The sequence below is a fragment of the Macaca mulatta genome, chromosome 9, assembly GCF_049350105.2.
Source record: "Macaca mulatta isolate MMU2019108-1 chromosome 9, T2T-MMU8v2.0, whole genome shotgun sequence".
NCBI lineage: Eukaryota > Metazoa > Chordata > Mammalia > Primates > Cercopithecidae > Macaca > Macaca mulatta.
The window spans coordinates 136,118,618-136,134,875 of NC_133414.1; the positions used below are offsets into that span (position 1 = coordinate 136,118,618).

At 49.4% G+C, this 16,258-nt stretch overlaps 1 protein-coding gene across 7 annotated transcripts in view; it reads right to left on the reverse strand.

The window, feature by feature from the left end:
• The window catches only part of CHST15 (carbohydrate sulfotransferase 15), an 85,220-nt gene that overhangs the window by 47,255 nt on the left and 21,707 nt on the right, over nt 1-16,258 (reverse strand). Inside the window, exon 1 of one of the 7 annotated variants that reach the window (XM_077947809.1) lies at nt 8,487-8,634. The exons of the other annotated variants lie outside the window; for them this stretch is intronic. The gene's annotated coding sequence lies outside the window, so the exon portion shown is untranslated. Of the gene's footprint in view, nt 1-8,486; nt 8,635-16,258 lie in introns of those variants that run through there. 7 annotated transcript variants of the gene reach the window in all.

The window sequence follows — 16,258 nt, forward strand, 5'->3', positions numbered from 1 at the left end:
GCAAGGGCCAACCTTCCAGAAACGCACCCATCCCCAAAGATCTAGGGTAAACCAGCCACTGCTGTACAGATGGGAAATGCCAGACGGTGAAGCTCCTGGGATCCCTGAGGATTCTACTGCAGTCATTCACAATCAGAAACACCCGGAACCCCTCAACAATGATGGTGAGCACACTCAGACCCAGGGCGAAACCCAGGTGGCCTCCAGCAAATCAACTTGCCAGTATAAACCTACGGGTACCTGTCACCCAGCCTGCCTTTTACAGAGAAACTAAGGCCGGTGTGGTCTGTACTTCCCCAAGGACATGCAGCCCATGATAGAAAGGTGGGGCAAGAGGCCCCAGGGGCCTGACACTCAGTCTTCCACCATCCCTCAAGAGAAGAGACCATCCTAACCTCTACCCCTACCACCCAGGCGTGGCCTCAGATAGTCCAGCGGCTTCTCCAGGCCCTTGGTGTTCTTCTCCCTTCCAATCTTCTGAGGAATCCCTTCCGAGAAAACAGATTTGCAGTCTCACCCATAGACACAGGACAGGAAGGTGAGGGAAGCATCCCAGGAGGAAGCTGATGGGATGAAACTCCCCTACCTCCTTCAATCTCCTTTGAGCGCTTTGTCGGCCTGGGGCATTGTCTTAAACTGTCTCAATTCAGACTCTAGTCATCACTCAGGCTTGTCTCCTACAGCCAGGGAAGAGCCTGCTAGGACCGGGTACAGCCCCAGGACAGAGACAAGGGATGGGGGAACAGAGATGTGCAGAGGCTGGCCTGGTGCCAAGTGTGGGGACAGGGGAAGGAAGGACAGAAAGCAAGGCGGGCAGGGGCAGGGGAGGAGGGAGAGGCGGGGCTGTCCCTTGTCAGTTGCCCTTGCAGCTGAGTCAATGGATAGGAATGGAACTAGCCCCATGCACAGGAGGCAGGCCCCAGTGCACACCCCCCAACTCCTATTTTGTCCCTGTACATCAAAGAAGCCTGGGCTGTGTATAACTGGACACTCTGCAGCCCAGGCCTGTACGACCAGACACTCTGCAGTCCAGGCCTGTACGACCAGACACTCTGCAGTCCAGGCCTGTACAACCGGACACTCTGCAGCCCAGGCCTGTACAACCGAACACTCTGTAGTCCAGGCCTGTACAACCGGACACTCTGCAGCCCAGGCCTGTACAACCGAACACTCTGTAGTCCAGGCCTGTACAACCGGACACTCTGCAGCCCAGGCCTGTACAACCGGACACTCTGCAGCCCAGGCCTGTACGATCAGACACTCTGCAGTCCAGGCCTGTACAACTGGACACTCTGCAGCCCAGGCCTGTACGACCGGACACTCTGCAGCCCAGGCCTGTACGACCGGACACACTGCAGCCCAGGCCTGTACAACCGGACACTCTGCAGCCCAGGCCTGTACGACCGGACACTCTGCAGCCCAGGCCTGTACGACCGGACACTCTGCAGCCCAGGCCTGTACGACCGGACACGCTGCAGCCCAGGCCTGTACGACCGGACACTCTGCAGCCCAGGCCTGTACGACCGGACACTCTGCAGCCCAGGCCTGTACGACCGGACACTCTGCAGTCCAGGCCTGTATAACTGGACACTCTGCAGCCCAGGCCTGTACGACCAGACACTCTGCAGTCCAGGCCTGTACAACTGGACACTCTGCAGCCCAGGCCTGTACGACCAGACACGCTGTGGCCCAGGCCTGATGGACCGGACACACTGCGGCCCAGCCAGTACGACTGGACACGCTTTGACCCAGGCCAGTACGACCAGACACTCTGTGGCCCAGGCCTATAGGACCGGACACTCTCAGGCCCAGGCCTGTATGACCAGACACGCTGTGGCCCAGGTGGTGGCTTCCATGATGATTTGCATTTTAAAACTTCAGAGCAGCAAAGGAGGGATCCCCCAGCAAGGCAGGGAGCTGCTTGGTGTCCTGATCGCTAACCTGGCTGGTCACCCTGAGCGTCACTTCATCTCTCAGGGCCTCTGTTTATCCGTATATAAGATACGGATTTGGGACTACCCCTTTTGGCCCTAACACTCAGGGGTGTATGATTTGAAGTTAATTTCTCCTTAATAAAAACTCATTATCTTCATCTGTTATGTCTTTCAGGGCTGCTCAGAGGCCAGTGATTTTGCAATGAGCGTTGACTAGCCGGCGCAGCGCTTGCTTTATTAGCCAGATAATTAATTCAACAGAGACGCAGAGTTTTCTCCAGATTAGTGGTCCACACACTTTTGTACATGTTTATTTAAACACCTACTATGTGCAGGGCTTGCATTTGCCGGGGCTCCAAAGACAAAGACCGCAGCGTGTCCGGTCGTACAGGCCTGGGCCGCAGAGTGTCCAGTCATACAGACAAAAAAATGAACAGCCTGAATCCTCTGGGAACATCCCATCTAACTCCAGAACAAAGACTCCAGAGGCTCCAGAAAAATGCCCACATTCGGGACTGTATATCCCATTTCAAAGACAGCCGTGAAGCCCACCTAGCCCCAGGGAATCTGCAGAAGAACTAGCTCTGCTCCAGGAATCCGAAAAAGCATGGTAACAACAGCCGTGATTCAGTGAACCAGGGCCTCTGGCCGTGGCAGGCAGGAGGGAGAATGGGGTCTTTTTCCTGTTCTCTGTGATAGCTCGGTCTCTAATAAGGCAATCAGCTCCGGCTCCCTTGTGCAACCACCAGAGATATAGGCCAAACACAGCAGATGTCCCAGTCTCTCTGAAATGCACAAAATAATCAGGTTTTCTCAGCGACGGGGCAGGGTGGACCACAGACTTCAAATATGTTCATGCTGCATTTCTCCCCCAGTGATTTCAATGTGCACAAAAGACTCTAAAGGTCTTTGTGACACAATCAATAATTTTTTCTGAAACCAAGTGAGGAGAAAAACTATTTCAGAGTGCTCATTTTATTATTTCCAGCAGTAAATCACACCAGTGTAGGGACTAGATTTTCTCATGCTTGTATATCTACTGACTCCGGTTTTCCAATAAGGCAGAGGCCGCTCAAGAGGAGCTTACGGGGTGTGCCGTGAAACGCGTCTACCGAAATGGCTCTAGGGAACAAAGCGAGGACAGTCATATAGCTGCAAAGCATTTTAGCAGCACGTGGAGTCAGTTTAGGGTTTTAAGTGGCCCCAGGGATAGCGGCAAAAGAAGAAGGAAATGCCTGATAGTCCAGTATCTGCCACCTGCAGAGGACCGTGCTAGGTCCCTTCTTGAAGGCACTCTCTGAGGTCAGCACTGAGATTCCCCAAGTCGTGTGTGGGAAACTGAGGCACAGCAGGGTTAACCACATGCCTAGAGTCACAGGGCTCCCCAGTGGTGGGGCCAAAATCCAACCGCAGGTCTGTGTGGCTGCAAAGCCCGTGATCTTTCTCCTGCAGCAGGCGAACCAAGCTGTTGTTGGCAGCTGTAGGGGAACCTGCTCAGAACTCAAGGCTCACAGAGGAGCACGGTCAGCCATCACTCAGCCCACAGGCCACCTTTCTCCCTTGTAAGGAGGTGAGGCTGGACTACAAGCTCCATAAAAGGCCAGGTCAGTGGTGCTCAACCCTGAATAGCACAGAGTAAGTGCTCAATAAATACTTTTAAATTAAAGAGTCAGGGAACAAGCTCCAGAAAGCATGGCAAATATCCAGCAAATATCCAGAACAGAGTCATTATTGCTGAGTCACAACAACAATGATGCCAGCTAACATGTGTTGAGGGCTTCCTGGTGTCCAGACACCAGGCTGGGGTTGATAGGGATTATTCTATTTAAATGTCATAATCTAAGAGGAAAGTACAATTACTACTTACATTTTACAGATGGGGAAACTGTGGCCCAGAGAATTTAATACTATACACTTCCTCCCCAAATGACTTACAGAATACAGGAGAGCGAGCTGGCCTAGGGAAGAGCTGGAGACCGAAGGCCTAGGCTGAACACTGGCCACACGGTTTAACCAGCCACATGACCATAGGCAAACCTGTTCACCAGTTCAACCCTCATTCTCTTCATCTCAAAGTCGACGTGGAAGGCTCAGCATTGTTACATGGGTGCAGTGATCTCAGGAGCCCAGGATGTTTAACACATGTTATAATTATTCTTTTTGCACATTTTCGGGGTTCAAACACCTGCAACATCAAACCTTAACTACCAGGAAATAGTGACCCATTTTCAGACTAGGGCTCATTCTGGCTGTCATGTATTTAGACTACAAAGATGAGTGGTACCTTCTAGTTGCTGTCCAATAATTTTTCCTTGACACAAATAGAGAAATGAATGAAAAGAAGCAGCCCAGAGTATAATGCGCAGAGACTATAGATTAGGGACAGAAGAAGCAGGGTGACTCTGTCCACCCTCAGGTCCCCAGAGTCCCCCTGCCCACTTTGACCTGACTTCATGAAGAGCAGAAAGGTTGCAGGATAGTGGAAGATGCCCAGCCCAGATGTCCTTCAGGACGGGCAGAGGAGAAAGGTCTTGCGTGGACACATAGCTCACACGTTCAAAACCAACTGCAAATCATGATTCTGCAGATGCACAACGCACCCTAGAATGAATCCATTACAGGCAGCGCGACTGAAAGGGGAGCAGCTGCACACTCCCCACCAGATGGCCTTGCTGATCCGGGTAGTTCTAAACATTGTTTTATTTCCAAAGATGAGCAAAATAAGAATCTGGTTAACCCTTCAATGAGAAGAACTGCCTGAAAACACTTCACTGGAATTTCCTTCTTTTTGATGGAAAGACCAAGCAACCCAAATAAATGAGGAGGTCCTCGGGAGGGTTTTAGAGCCAGGCGAGGGGAGTTTCTCCAGGGGGTCACCTGAGGTCAGCTGACATCCACTGTCTGCCCCCAGATGGACCCAGCCCTTACTAAGCGTGCCAAGAGGTGAGGAGAACAGCTCCGGTACCAACCCAGCTTGGCTATAGGGACCTCAGGAGTGTGCAGAGTGTGCCAGCCCCCATGCAGTGTGTGCACAGCAGGTGTGCCAGCCCCCAAGCAGTGTGTGCACAGGTGTTCCAAACCCCCAAGTGTGTGCTGGTCCTCCCCAGGAGTGTATGATGTGCCAGCCCCGCCCCCAGAAGTGTGCAGAAGTGTGCCTCCCCCAGGAGTGAGTGTGCAGAGGTGTGTCTGCCCCCCCCCCAGAAATGTGTGTTGTGCCAGGCTCCTCCAGTAGTGTGCAAAGATGTGTCCCCCCCAGGGTGTGCGAAGGTGTGTCAGCCCCACCAGGGGTATGTGAAGGTGTGCCAGCCCCACCAGGGGTATGTGAAGGTGTGCCAGCCCCACCAGGAGTGTGCAAAGGTGTGCCTCGCCCAGGGGCCTGTGGGCATGTGGAGGTGTGCCAGCCCCTCTACCTCCGGTGTGCAGAGGTTAGCCAGGAGCTGTATGAAGCCGCAAAACAAACTGAAGCTTCCATGTTTAAAATATTTGAAATTTTCAACATTGAAATCATTGTTTTCAAATAAGTTATACCCACGTATATTACTAACTGACAAAATTTGCAGAGATCCAGCTCGCCTTGCTGGCTGCAAGCTGTCGGGACCAGCCTGGAGGACCCCAGGGAGCCCTCACTGTCTTTCACCTTTGAGTACTGAAGAGGAAATTTTGAGAAGCACTGGTGTAGGGACAGGGGGAAAGGAACCAGGATGACCTGCTGTTTTATGGCAGGCGTGAAGCTGGGAACCTGCTTCCTCTCATCTCTTTCTGACTTTTAGACAACACTAAAGGTAGGTGTAATCGCTCCATCGTGCAGATAAGAAAACGGAGGCTCTGGGTGAAGTGGCTTGCCCTAAATCACGCTGTAAGTAAATGGCAGAACTGGATTTAAACACAAGCTGAAGCCCAAACTGCCTCTCACTTCATGGAGGATGGGGACACGCACATTCACATTCACTCCCTGATATGGTTTGGCTGTGTCCCCACCTAAATCTCAACTTGAATTGTAGCTCCCAGAATTCCAACGTGTTGTGGGAAGGACCCAGGGGGAGGTAATTGAATCATGGGGTCCGGTCTTTCCCGTGCTATTCCTGCGATAGTAAATAAGCACGCGATCTGATGGGTTTATCAGGAGTTTCCGCTTTTGCTTCTTTCTCATTTTCTCTTGCCACCGCCATGTAAGAAGTGCCTTTTGCCTCCCACCATGATTTTGAGACCTTCCCAGCCAAGTGGAACTGTAAGTCCAATTAAACCTTTTATTCTTCCCAGTCTTGGGCATGTCTTTGTCAGCAGCATGAAAACAGACTAATAGACTCCCCAAACAGTTCCCCATTGTTGACTGTGGGTAGCATTTGGGGGGTTTTGCTTTCTATTTACACATTTCCATCTTGCTTCCAATTTTACTCATATAGAGCAAGCATCACTTTTGTAACTACAAATAAAGAAGAAATAATAAATGTTGCACAAAAAAAGATGTGGCAAATAGAAAACGGACTGGGCCCAGGCCTCCAGGACGTGAGTGCACGTCCAGTCAGACAGGTTTCTGAGACTCAGTTTCCTTATCTGTTGAACATGCATGCACTCCTTGCCTCCCTCGTCAGATCAAGTGGAATAGGGAATTGAAATGAGGCCACAGGCCACAAAGGCAAGGCAGAGGTGGGCTAAAGGCTTTGTGCAAAGCACCAGTGGGAAGCTCTGTCCAAGCTGCACTGTGTCCCCTCCTTTCTCAAGTCATCTTTGATTTAATAACATCTTTCCTTCAGACATACTATAAACCATTAAAAAACAAAAACAAAAACCCTCCCATTACCATTCAACTCCAAATGACAGGCCTGGGAGTGCAGCTGGGAAGGACATTTTTCCTTGTCTTCTCTGCCACTGCAATGGAAAACCCCAAGCAGACCACAGAATTCCCTGGAGTGGGCATGCAGTTTTATACACACGTACAGACCAAAAGAACTCCAGGTCCAAGAGCAAAAGGGACAATGTGACCCCGGAGGATGCTGTTTTATGAACGTTCACCAATACCCAAAGAGAATTCGACAGCGGCGGCCGAGGATCTCATTCCGTACAGCTACTAGGCACATAGGAACGGGCACATACCCTTGTGGAAAGAGAAACGTGGTGGGGAAGAAAGACAAAAAGCCAAAACCCAGAGGCAGGTAAACATCCACACATGCCATCTGGTTTGTATCAACCCCTTACCGGCTATGTGCCCTCGGGCAAACTGCTTTGCACTTCGGTGCCTCCCTTCGCTGATCTGTAGCAGGGAGATAACGGCAGTATCGACCATTTGGACAGGCGTGGAGATTAGGTGGGAGAATCCCTACAAAAATACGCCCGTGGTACCTGCCAACTCTAACTGCTCAACGAACGGCAGGCACCACCACCACCAGCCTCATTTCTTTTTCTTTCCTCCCTCCCGTTTCTGCAAACAGGATCTCAGCTCAACAGTAAGGACTTTGGCCTGGTGTATAAAGACCCAGCCGAGCCAGAATCAGTGGCGGAATACTTTTAAAAAGGATGAAGGGAGCCCGAGGCTCTGGCAGTGAAGTGGCTTGCCCTAAATCACACTGCAAGTAAGAGGCAGAGCTGGACTTAAAGGCAAGCTGAAGCCCTCTCACCTCATGGAGGATGGGGACATGCACATTCACATTCACTCATCAAGCAGTTTCCCATTGTCAAGAGTTGGGGGGCTTGGTTAAAGCTGCATGCAAACCAGCAATGTCTGAACAAAACTGCTTTGGAGAGGCTGGGAGAGAGCCCTTCTCCACCCTGATGTGGCCATGAAAACACTAGTCCCACCAAGACATCAGGAGGCAAAAGCTGTTTTTCGGAGGAAGAGAGAGATCCAGAGAAGAATCTAATTAAAAAATGGTCATTTCAGGCTGGGTGCAGTGGCTCATGCTTGTAATCCCAGCAATTTAGGAGGCCGAGGCAGGTGGATCACCTGAAATCAGCAGTTTGAGACCAGCCTGGCCAACATGGTGAAACCCCGCCTCTACTAAAAATACAAAAATTAGCTGGGTGTGGTGGCAGGCACCTGTAATCCCAGCTACTAGGGAGGCCGAGGCAGGAGAATCGCTTGAACTCGGGAGGCGGAGGTTGCAGTGAGCTGAGATCACATCACTGCGCTCCAGCCTGGGGGACAGAGCGGGACTCTGTCTCAAAAAAAAAAAAAAGGTCATTTCAGACCCTCCTTCTCCTTGTCAACTTCCTCTTGCCTTTTAGATAACAGACCTAGTTTCTGATAGCTCCACTCAGATCTAGAATCTAGATTTCCAACCTCTGTAAAATAGGTCAAACAAGTATTTATTTATAGACCTATCGCCCAAGACACTGAACTTAGATATGCCCAGTCTATCAAAAAGGAATGTTTTTCTTTTCTCTTTTCCATTAGAGACAACCTAAAAGTGTTGATGGGGCATCGCTTTAAAAAAATATATCTCTAAGTTTCCTTATTCAGAGCCGGAAAAGTGAACATTCAATAAATATTATAACAAAGGCATGTTCCCCCAGAATACCCACGTCTCTTCAGAGTGTAGTGAAGACCCTGCTTACACTGCTGCTGTCTTGCTCATCCTGTCAAGAACCAGGGGCAGCTGCCAGCTCTGGAGGGAAAGCCTTCTTTTGCAGAGAGGTAGAGTAGAGAGGGGAAGTGAGAAGTGAGAGGCAGCGATACAGCGTATGAATCAGACAGCTGAGCTTCAAGCGTTGTGTTGTGTCCTCAGTGCTATGTAAACATGATAATAAAAAAAAACTTGTTCAAAAAATAATAAGTGGATCTTGGCTGAGGCACAGTCGTCTCCCACAGAGCAAATGATCTATGGTATGAGAAATTAGTAACCTCTCTGAATTAACCACAGAAGAGTGGAATCTTTCTCATAAAGATCTGGAAAGCATTCAGGCCTCATTACGAAGGCCAGGACTTTTTTGCAGATAGCAGATTTCCCCCTGGGCTAAAAAGAAGTCTCTCCCAAAAAAAAAAAAAAAAAAAAAAAAAAGAACTTAAGAAAAGTCATTGTAGCTGACTGGTTCAAGCTGACTGGTGCAATCAAAAACTGCTCTGGTTTCTGTTTCAGAAAAATAAATATTTGATCAAAGCACGCAGTTGTTCAGACCTGAAGTCAGTTCAGAGTAAGAATTTTGCTCCACGCAGTCGAAGTGCCTGTGTGATGGCCTCCCCATCCCCAAGGCCTTCCCCATCCTTGCAAAGGTACAGCAGCGGCCACGGAGCTGAACGCAAGCCCCTGAGTTGGAGTCCATGGGGATTCAGAGTGTGCAGCGTAGACACAGCCCTAGCTTTGTGGGGCTTGCAGCCCAGGAGACACCACACGATCATGAAACAGCCACACCCACGCTGTGACTTTGGGCAAGTCCCCCAACCTCTGAGACCCTTCTTCGTTGCTGGGCTGTACTTGGGAACATTCAATCCCCCTTGCAGCACTGCATCCCCCAACCCCACCCCAGACCCCCGACCCCTGCTGGCTGCCTTTATCTCACTGTCTCTGTGTGTCCATCTCCGCCTCTCCCAGCCTCCTTAGCCAGATCCCATTTTCCTCAACACCACTGGCCCTGCTAGACGCTTTCACTCTTGTTCACCCTTCAGATCTCAGGCAAGGACCCCTTCCCTGAAACCCCAGAGCACACTGGCCCTGCCCTGATCTCTCCAACCCTTCCCACTTCCCTTTTTTGTGTGTGTGCTTGTCTGACTAGCATCTGCCTTAACCAGCTGATAGTCTTATCGGCTCTGTGAAGGCAAGAGAGTCTCTTGTTTTGTTCACTTTTACAAAAAAAAGTCCTGGAGGAAATTATAAAGGTAGGCAAGCAACACATATAAAAACTTAGCCCAGTCATAAAGAGAGAATGCCCAATACATGTTGGGGTGGGGGCCGGGGGTTGAATTTAAAATTTGGGCTGAGCGCGGTGGCTCTTGCCTGTAATTCCAACATGTTGGGAGGCTGAGGTGGGAGGATGGCTTGAGCCCAGGAGTTCAAGACCAGCCTGGGCAACATGGCAAAACTCCATCTCTACAAAAAATTTAAAAATTTGCCAGGCATAGTGGTGGTGCCTATAGTCCCAGCTACTTGGGAGGCTGAGGTGGGGGGATCTCTTGAACCCAGGAGATCCAGGCTGCAGTCAGCCGTGATCATGCCACTTGTACTGCAGCCTGGGTGACGCAGCAAGACCCTACCTCAAAAAGAAGAAAAAAGTAAATAAATAATAAAACTTGCCTCTAGGCTTAGTCTCTATGTCACTGAAAACCTGTTTCTCCATGACTTTCAGGGGAATTGTTGTCACCCAATATTGCTGTGGGACTGCTGGGGGTTGGCCCCAGGCTTCACTGGCCCTGGGGTTCCCGACACCCACAGAGAGCTGCTCCCTGCACCTCCCCACCCAGTCCTGCTGGAAGCAGACACAAGGGTGATTCTGAGGGCCCCATTACAACATCTCATTCCTACCAACCTCAAGAGCCCCTTCCTGCCTCTTCCAAATTAGCTTTCACCCTTAACAAAACATGCCAAAATGATATGTCTTAGTAAATTATATGATTCTTATCTGTGGCCAGAAGTCTTGTTTTTTCCGTTTTGTTTTGTTTTGACCCATTCTCAGTTTCGTATAACCCTTTCAGGCAAATTTCTGCATCCAGAAGATATAATTTTTCAGCACATGCCGCAAAATCCCAGGTACTGAGCTCAGGACAAAAGAAGGAGAAAAAAAAATCCCACCTCCCCTTTTGGATCATTTTCATTCCTTTCCCGTAAAGGAAACTTGGAAATGTTTCAAAAGCATCAAGTATTCAGAATCAACTAAAAACCCAAATTCTTCTGTCTTTTTGTCTTGTTTGGTCCCCTCGGTCACTTTTTCCCTCTTCTACCCTCCAGAAAAGACAAAATACCAGTTACCTACTAATTAAATGAGTGCCTCCATTTAATCAATTTGAGAGATTCACTGGGTTTTATGGGAGGACTAGATTTGGGGGTTAAAAAATTGTTCATCAAGTTACAGATGAATTGGGCTAGGAGAGCTTTGAGTGTCGACCAGCTAGGAGAAGGGGAAGGAGGCTGAAATGGGAAGAAAGAGACAGGTGTTTCTCAAACTTCTTTAGCTAACACACTGCTGGTCTGGGACTCGAACCCAGGGCTGTCTTTCTCCACCACCACCAAGACATGTTCTGTCACTGCTTCTGCATCTATTTCTGGGACTGACCCACACCTCCTCTTATGTAACTGGCTGGGGAAAAAAAAAAAAGTTTACATGGTCACAAAGCAATTTGCAATTATCTTCTTTCTAAATATTCATAAGCTGGGATTATTTTCCCCTTTGGATGACAACACAGTCGATAACATCGCTGGAAAGTCTTTGGTTGACTTAGTTTTTCTGAGGTTTTCACACCCAAAACATTGAGCAAAGATGAAGGATGATGAACAAACCCCAAGGGGCTTTTCCTTAGAAATGGCCAAAAGCGTTCACCTTACAATTTAAACAAGAGGTGGAGACCTTTCATCTTAGGGTGGCAGCACCCCCACCTGAGCTGCCATGCACCTCCCTCCTGGGGAGGTGGGCTCCAGCCCAGCTACAGCTCATTTCCTGGGCTGCGTCTCCCTGTTTCCCTGACCAACCAAGCCCGACCCAGCCACAGCTTTCTGAGACAAAGCCGGGACTTTTGGTGACAGCACATGCCTTGGGCTCAGCCTCCTCCTTTTGTTCCATTCTTCCTGCCCCCACTAGGACCTGAGCCACCCCAAGGGGGCTCTGCAGCTGGGGCAGAGGGTCCATTTGCACACACCAGAGTAACTGGCTGCACTTAGCACTGTGCCAGGCGTGCAGCCCCCCATCTGAGTGACAAGACAACCGCGCCCCACGCTCCACATCTTGCACTTAACACTGTGAACACCACGACTTCTGCAAGGGGCACACTTCCAACTCCCTGAAAAATCTCTTTGGGGATCACAAAGAAGAGATTAGGAACATTTTTCAGGAGGTAGCATGAAGCCCAGATATTTATCGTCCATGGGTATTTTCTGGCCAGTGATTCACATTCACATCATTCGTGGAAATCTCTGGCATCTACTGCACTTATTCAGACCAATTTGCTTAGTAATCACTGCAGGCGCGCTTCTGTCCTGCTTCCTAAGACGTGTAATCCAGTTGGGCGTGGAAGCCGCTAGAACAGAAGCTCAGATCCAAGCTGAGGCACTTGAGAGATCATGCCGTTGAAACCTCTCATCTCCCAGAGAAGGACCAGGAGCAGGCCATCTGCCCCAAACCACGGCTGACTTTCAAGTCTGATAAGCAGGGCAGTGGGAGACTTCTGCATGTTGGGCAATTAAGCTTATAACTGGAAGTCTGAGCCCTCAACTACTTTCAGAAACAGATTTAGAAATAGATGGTTTTTGTTTTTTGCTTTTTTGAGACGGAGTGTTGCTCTGTTGCCCAGGCTGGAGTGTAGTGGCGTGATATCAGCTCACTGCAACCTCCACCTCCTGGGTTCAAGCAATTCTCCTGCCTCAGCCTCCCGAATGGCTGGGATTACAGGCGCCCACCACCATGCCCGGCTAATTTTTGTATTTTTAGTACAGACAGGGTTTCACCAGGTTGGCCAGGCTGGTCTCGAACACATGACCTTGTGATCCGCTGGCCTCGGCCTCCCAAAGTGTTGGGATTACAGGTGTGAGCCACCGTACCTGGCCTAGAAACAGAAGTTAATATTATTTTCCCCAAGTAGGGTTGGGTTTTCAAGTTTCATTAAAGGTTGTGTCTGAGGGTGCAAAGTGAAAATGATACATTGAGGCAATTATCCAGATACTTACTGTCAAACTACCAGAACCTTTGCCTCAATTAGTGAAATAACTGAAGCAAAAAATGAGCATATGGCTAATTCCAGGAATAGCCAGCTCAAGCTCTCCACCTGCTCCAGGGGTCAGAGGCAGAGCCAAGGGGATGGTGAAACCAGTCCCTACCCCGCAGTGGTGTATGTGCTGACCACTTGGGAGCAGAGTGGCGGTTACCAGGACATGGGTTGTCTAGACAGCTGGTGTTCTCATCCTGGCTCCATGGCCTGACACTTAGCCCACCTCAGTTCCTTATCTGAAAAATGGGGATGATGTGACAATATGTAGTCTAATGGAGCCACAGGGAGGACTGAGATAATCCATGGGAAGCATCAAGCAAAGACCGGGCACCTGGGAAGTGCTGGAATCATTGGCAGTGCTCCTCATTATGGCAACCATCATTGTCACTATTATTTCTGTTTCCACCTGCTCTTTGACATTTAGCTGATGGGCCGGGTACATGGCTGGTCTGGTTTGTGTCACACACTTCCATATTTTATTCCAGCATCTCCTAGAGGGCTGCCTTGCTGAAATGCATCCGAAATGAATTACTTTACTGTCTGTTACAATAACTAGTCCTTCATATTCAAATCCAGAAAAAGATCAAAACGCATACATTTTAATGTCTTCTAAGTCCATTGTGAAAAGCATCACTATGCTCTTATTAAAAATTCTGCTTTCATCACCTGCCTTAATATCCCTGTTCTTTAATTTAAAAAAGAAGTCAGAAAGACAGAGGAAAACAGTTATTTTTTAAAGTAAGACCTTATCTTATGAATAACTGTAAAATGTTCTATTTTAATAAGAAACACAAATTCAAGCAATAAAAAGGGGATCATTTTTACTTTAGAATGTTCGGCCTTTTGGCATTTTGGGCCCTAAGTATACAAAGAAAGCATACAAGGAGATAATCCAAGCTAGAAAGTATCAGAACATGCTGTAGCATGCCTCTCTCTGGGCTGAGCTGGGGTCAGATGTGAATCAGACAGGACCAGGCAGGATGAGAACTGCCCCTCAGGTAAAGAGGACAGTCCCTTGTCTCTGCACAGACATCCATGAGCTTAGCATTCCTCCCCAGAGGCCTCTCCCAAGGATGCAGGTCTGTGTTGCTAGGCAAAGTTGCAAACTCCCACAAATCAACATCCGGTTTGAGTTCCTACATCCTGTAGTCCTCTTAATATGGAGAGGTCGGGTTCAACTGACTTCTTCAGGCTCCGCTCTAGTACAAATCAGTGCCACACAGATCATAAATATAGCCAGGAAATTCAAGAGTCTTGCAAAGTTCAAGTTAGTCCCTTGAACTAACTTGAAGGGACTTCAAGTTGTTTGGGGGATCCCCCACCATTGGTGATATGGCACAGATGAAAATGGGGCAGAGGCACCATGAACAGAGTAACATCACAAGAATCATCGGGGCCAGGCTCGGGGAATTTGGGACAGGGAGTCCAGGGTCTCTGGCAAGTCTCTGAGTCATCAAGATGAGTGAGCTTCAAAAGCAACACAGAGGAGAACCACGAACAAGCAGTGCCGCGTGCAGGACCCATGGCCTGGGGAAGGCTGAACAGGGATGGAGAGTTTACGGTTTCACAGTTTTAAAAGTTTGAGTCACTGACTTTCAACAGGTGAGGCAGAGCAGGGGACCCGGAAAACAGGAACAGTGCTCCTCCACGAGCCCCTGCCATAGGACATCTGGGCAGAGGCCAGCCTGAGCCTGGACCTTCCCAGTCAGCCAGCTCATCCCTCGAGGAAGGACGAAGATTTCTCTCTCATTGCCCGCCTTTAACACTTCTGTATTCCAGGCCTGACCAAACCAGATTTATCCATTAGGTTCCATGACATGTGGAATATAATGAGGGCAAAGAAGTCACCCCGAGATGGGAGTTCCCCTGAATCTAAGGTACAACTGTGCCTCCCTTTAGCTGTAGGACTTTGGACAAGTGGGGACATGCAGAAAATGGTGATGTCCCCCCCAGCATGTTGTCAGGAGCAAATGATATAGTCTGGCTGTGTGAGTGCTTTGTAGAGAGCACACAAAGGACAGGATTTTTCTTTGCAATGGAAAGTAGTTACAGTGTTGTCCAAGAAACAGTTTCTGGAGAAAAAAAAAAAAAAGGAAAAATCTGCACTTACAGATCTAGAGTAAAAACACAATGTAGGTCTGAGGTTCCTAGCCACTCCCAGGCCAGAGGCCCCTCTGGGAATCTCTCCCAAGGGAAATGCATATGCCCACCTACGGGGGTGTCACTTCAGGGAGGTCAACATGAAGGCCATATTTGATCAGCAGATTTAGGGGGCATGCTCCAAATGAACCCATTCAATAAAGTTTTGTGGGACTTTTTTTTGTTTTTGTTTTGACACTGAGTCTCGCTGTGTCGCCCAGGCTGGAGTGCAGTGGCTCGATCTTGGCTCACTGCAACCTCTGCCTCCCAGGTTCAAGCGATTCTCCTGCCTCAGCCTCCTGAGTGGCTGGGATTAAAGGTGTGCACCACCATGCCCAGCTAATTTTTGTGAGTTTTTTTTGTGTTGTTGTTGTTGTTGTTGTTGTTGTTGTTGTTGTTGTTGTTTTAGTAGAGACGGGGTTTCACCATGTTGGCCAGGATGGTCTTGATCTCTTGACCTTGTGATCTGCCTGGCTCGGGCCTCCCAAAGTGCTGGGATTACCGAAGTGAGCCATCGTGCCCGGCCCTCAATAAAGATTATTAAAGCCCTACTCTGTGTCAGGCCCAAGTGTAGAGCCCTGGGATGCAGCAGTAAACAAAACAAGTCCATGTTCAGCTGCACCTCGTAGGCTCGTGGGGAGGCTTCCAGAATCCAATGAAGAAGAGGGCAGATAACCTTAGACGGGTTGAGCGCCTTGGATGACAACCTGCCAACCCACTACCCGGCTCACCTGCGAGTCCCTGCCCGCCGCAGCCTCTGTAGGCTGCCCTTCATGGCACTGTCTGGGGGGTCTCCTCCAGAAACAGTGGGGCAAAGGCAGGAGGCAGAAATAAAACCTAATTTGCTTTCTGGGCCACATTCCTGTAGCTTAGTATTTGGCGGTGCTCTCTACCCCACTGGGGTAAAGAATTCAATTTGATTTGATTTGATTTGATTTGATTTGATTCTAATTTAAAGGCAGAGTTCTCACCCTGACCAGCGGCAGGCCATGTCCCACTTGTGTGAGATGCAGTGCAGCCCAGGGTGAGACGTGCTCAGCTCTCTCTTCCCAGCCTAGAGCGTTAGAGAAGATTCTCATTTTCTAAAGGCACTCCCTGGAGGCAACTGGCAGTTTCCCTCTTTGGGTAAGGTACCCAAGGAGATGGACAGGCCAGCCAGAGCCCAACGGACCCATCACAGGTGGTCTTGTGGCCATCTGTAGGGCCAGGTGTGCTATCAGCCTGAAACCCTGCTCCCACATGAGCCAAACAAGGGGCCACAGTGGGGGCTTCTCTCCTCTCCTCCAACCCCCTGGCACTCTGAGTCAAATTCCAGCAAGTGCCTCAGAGCATCACTGCT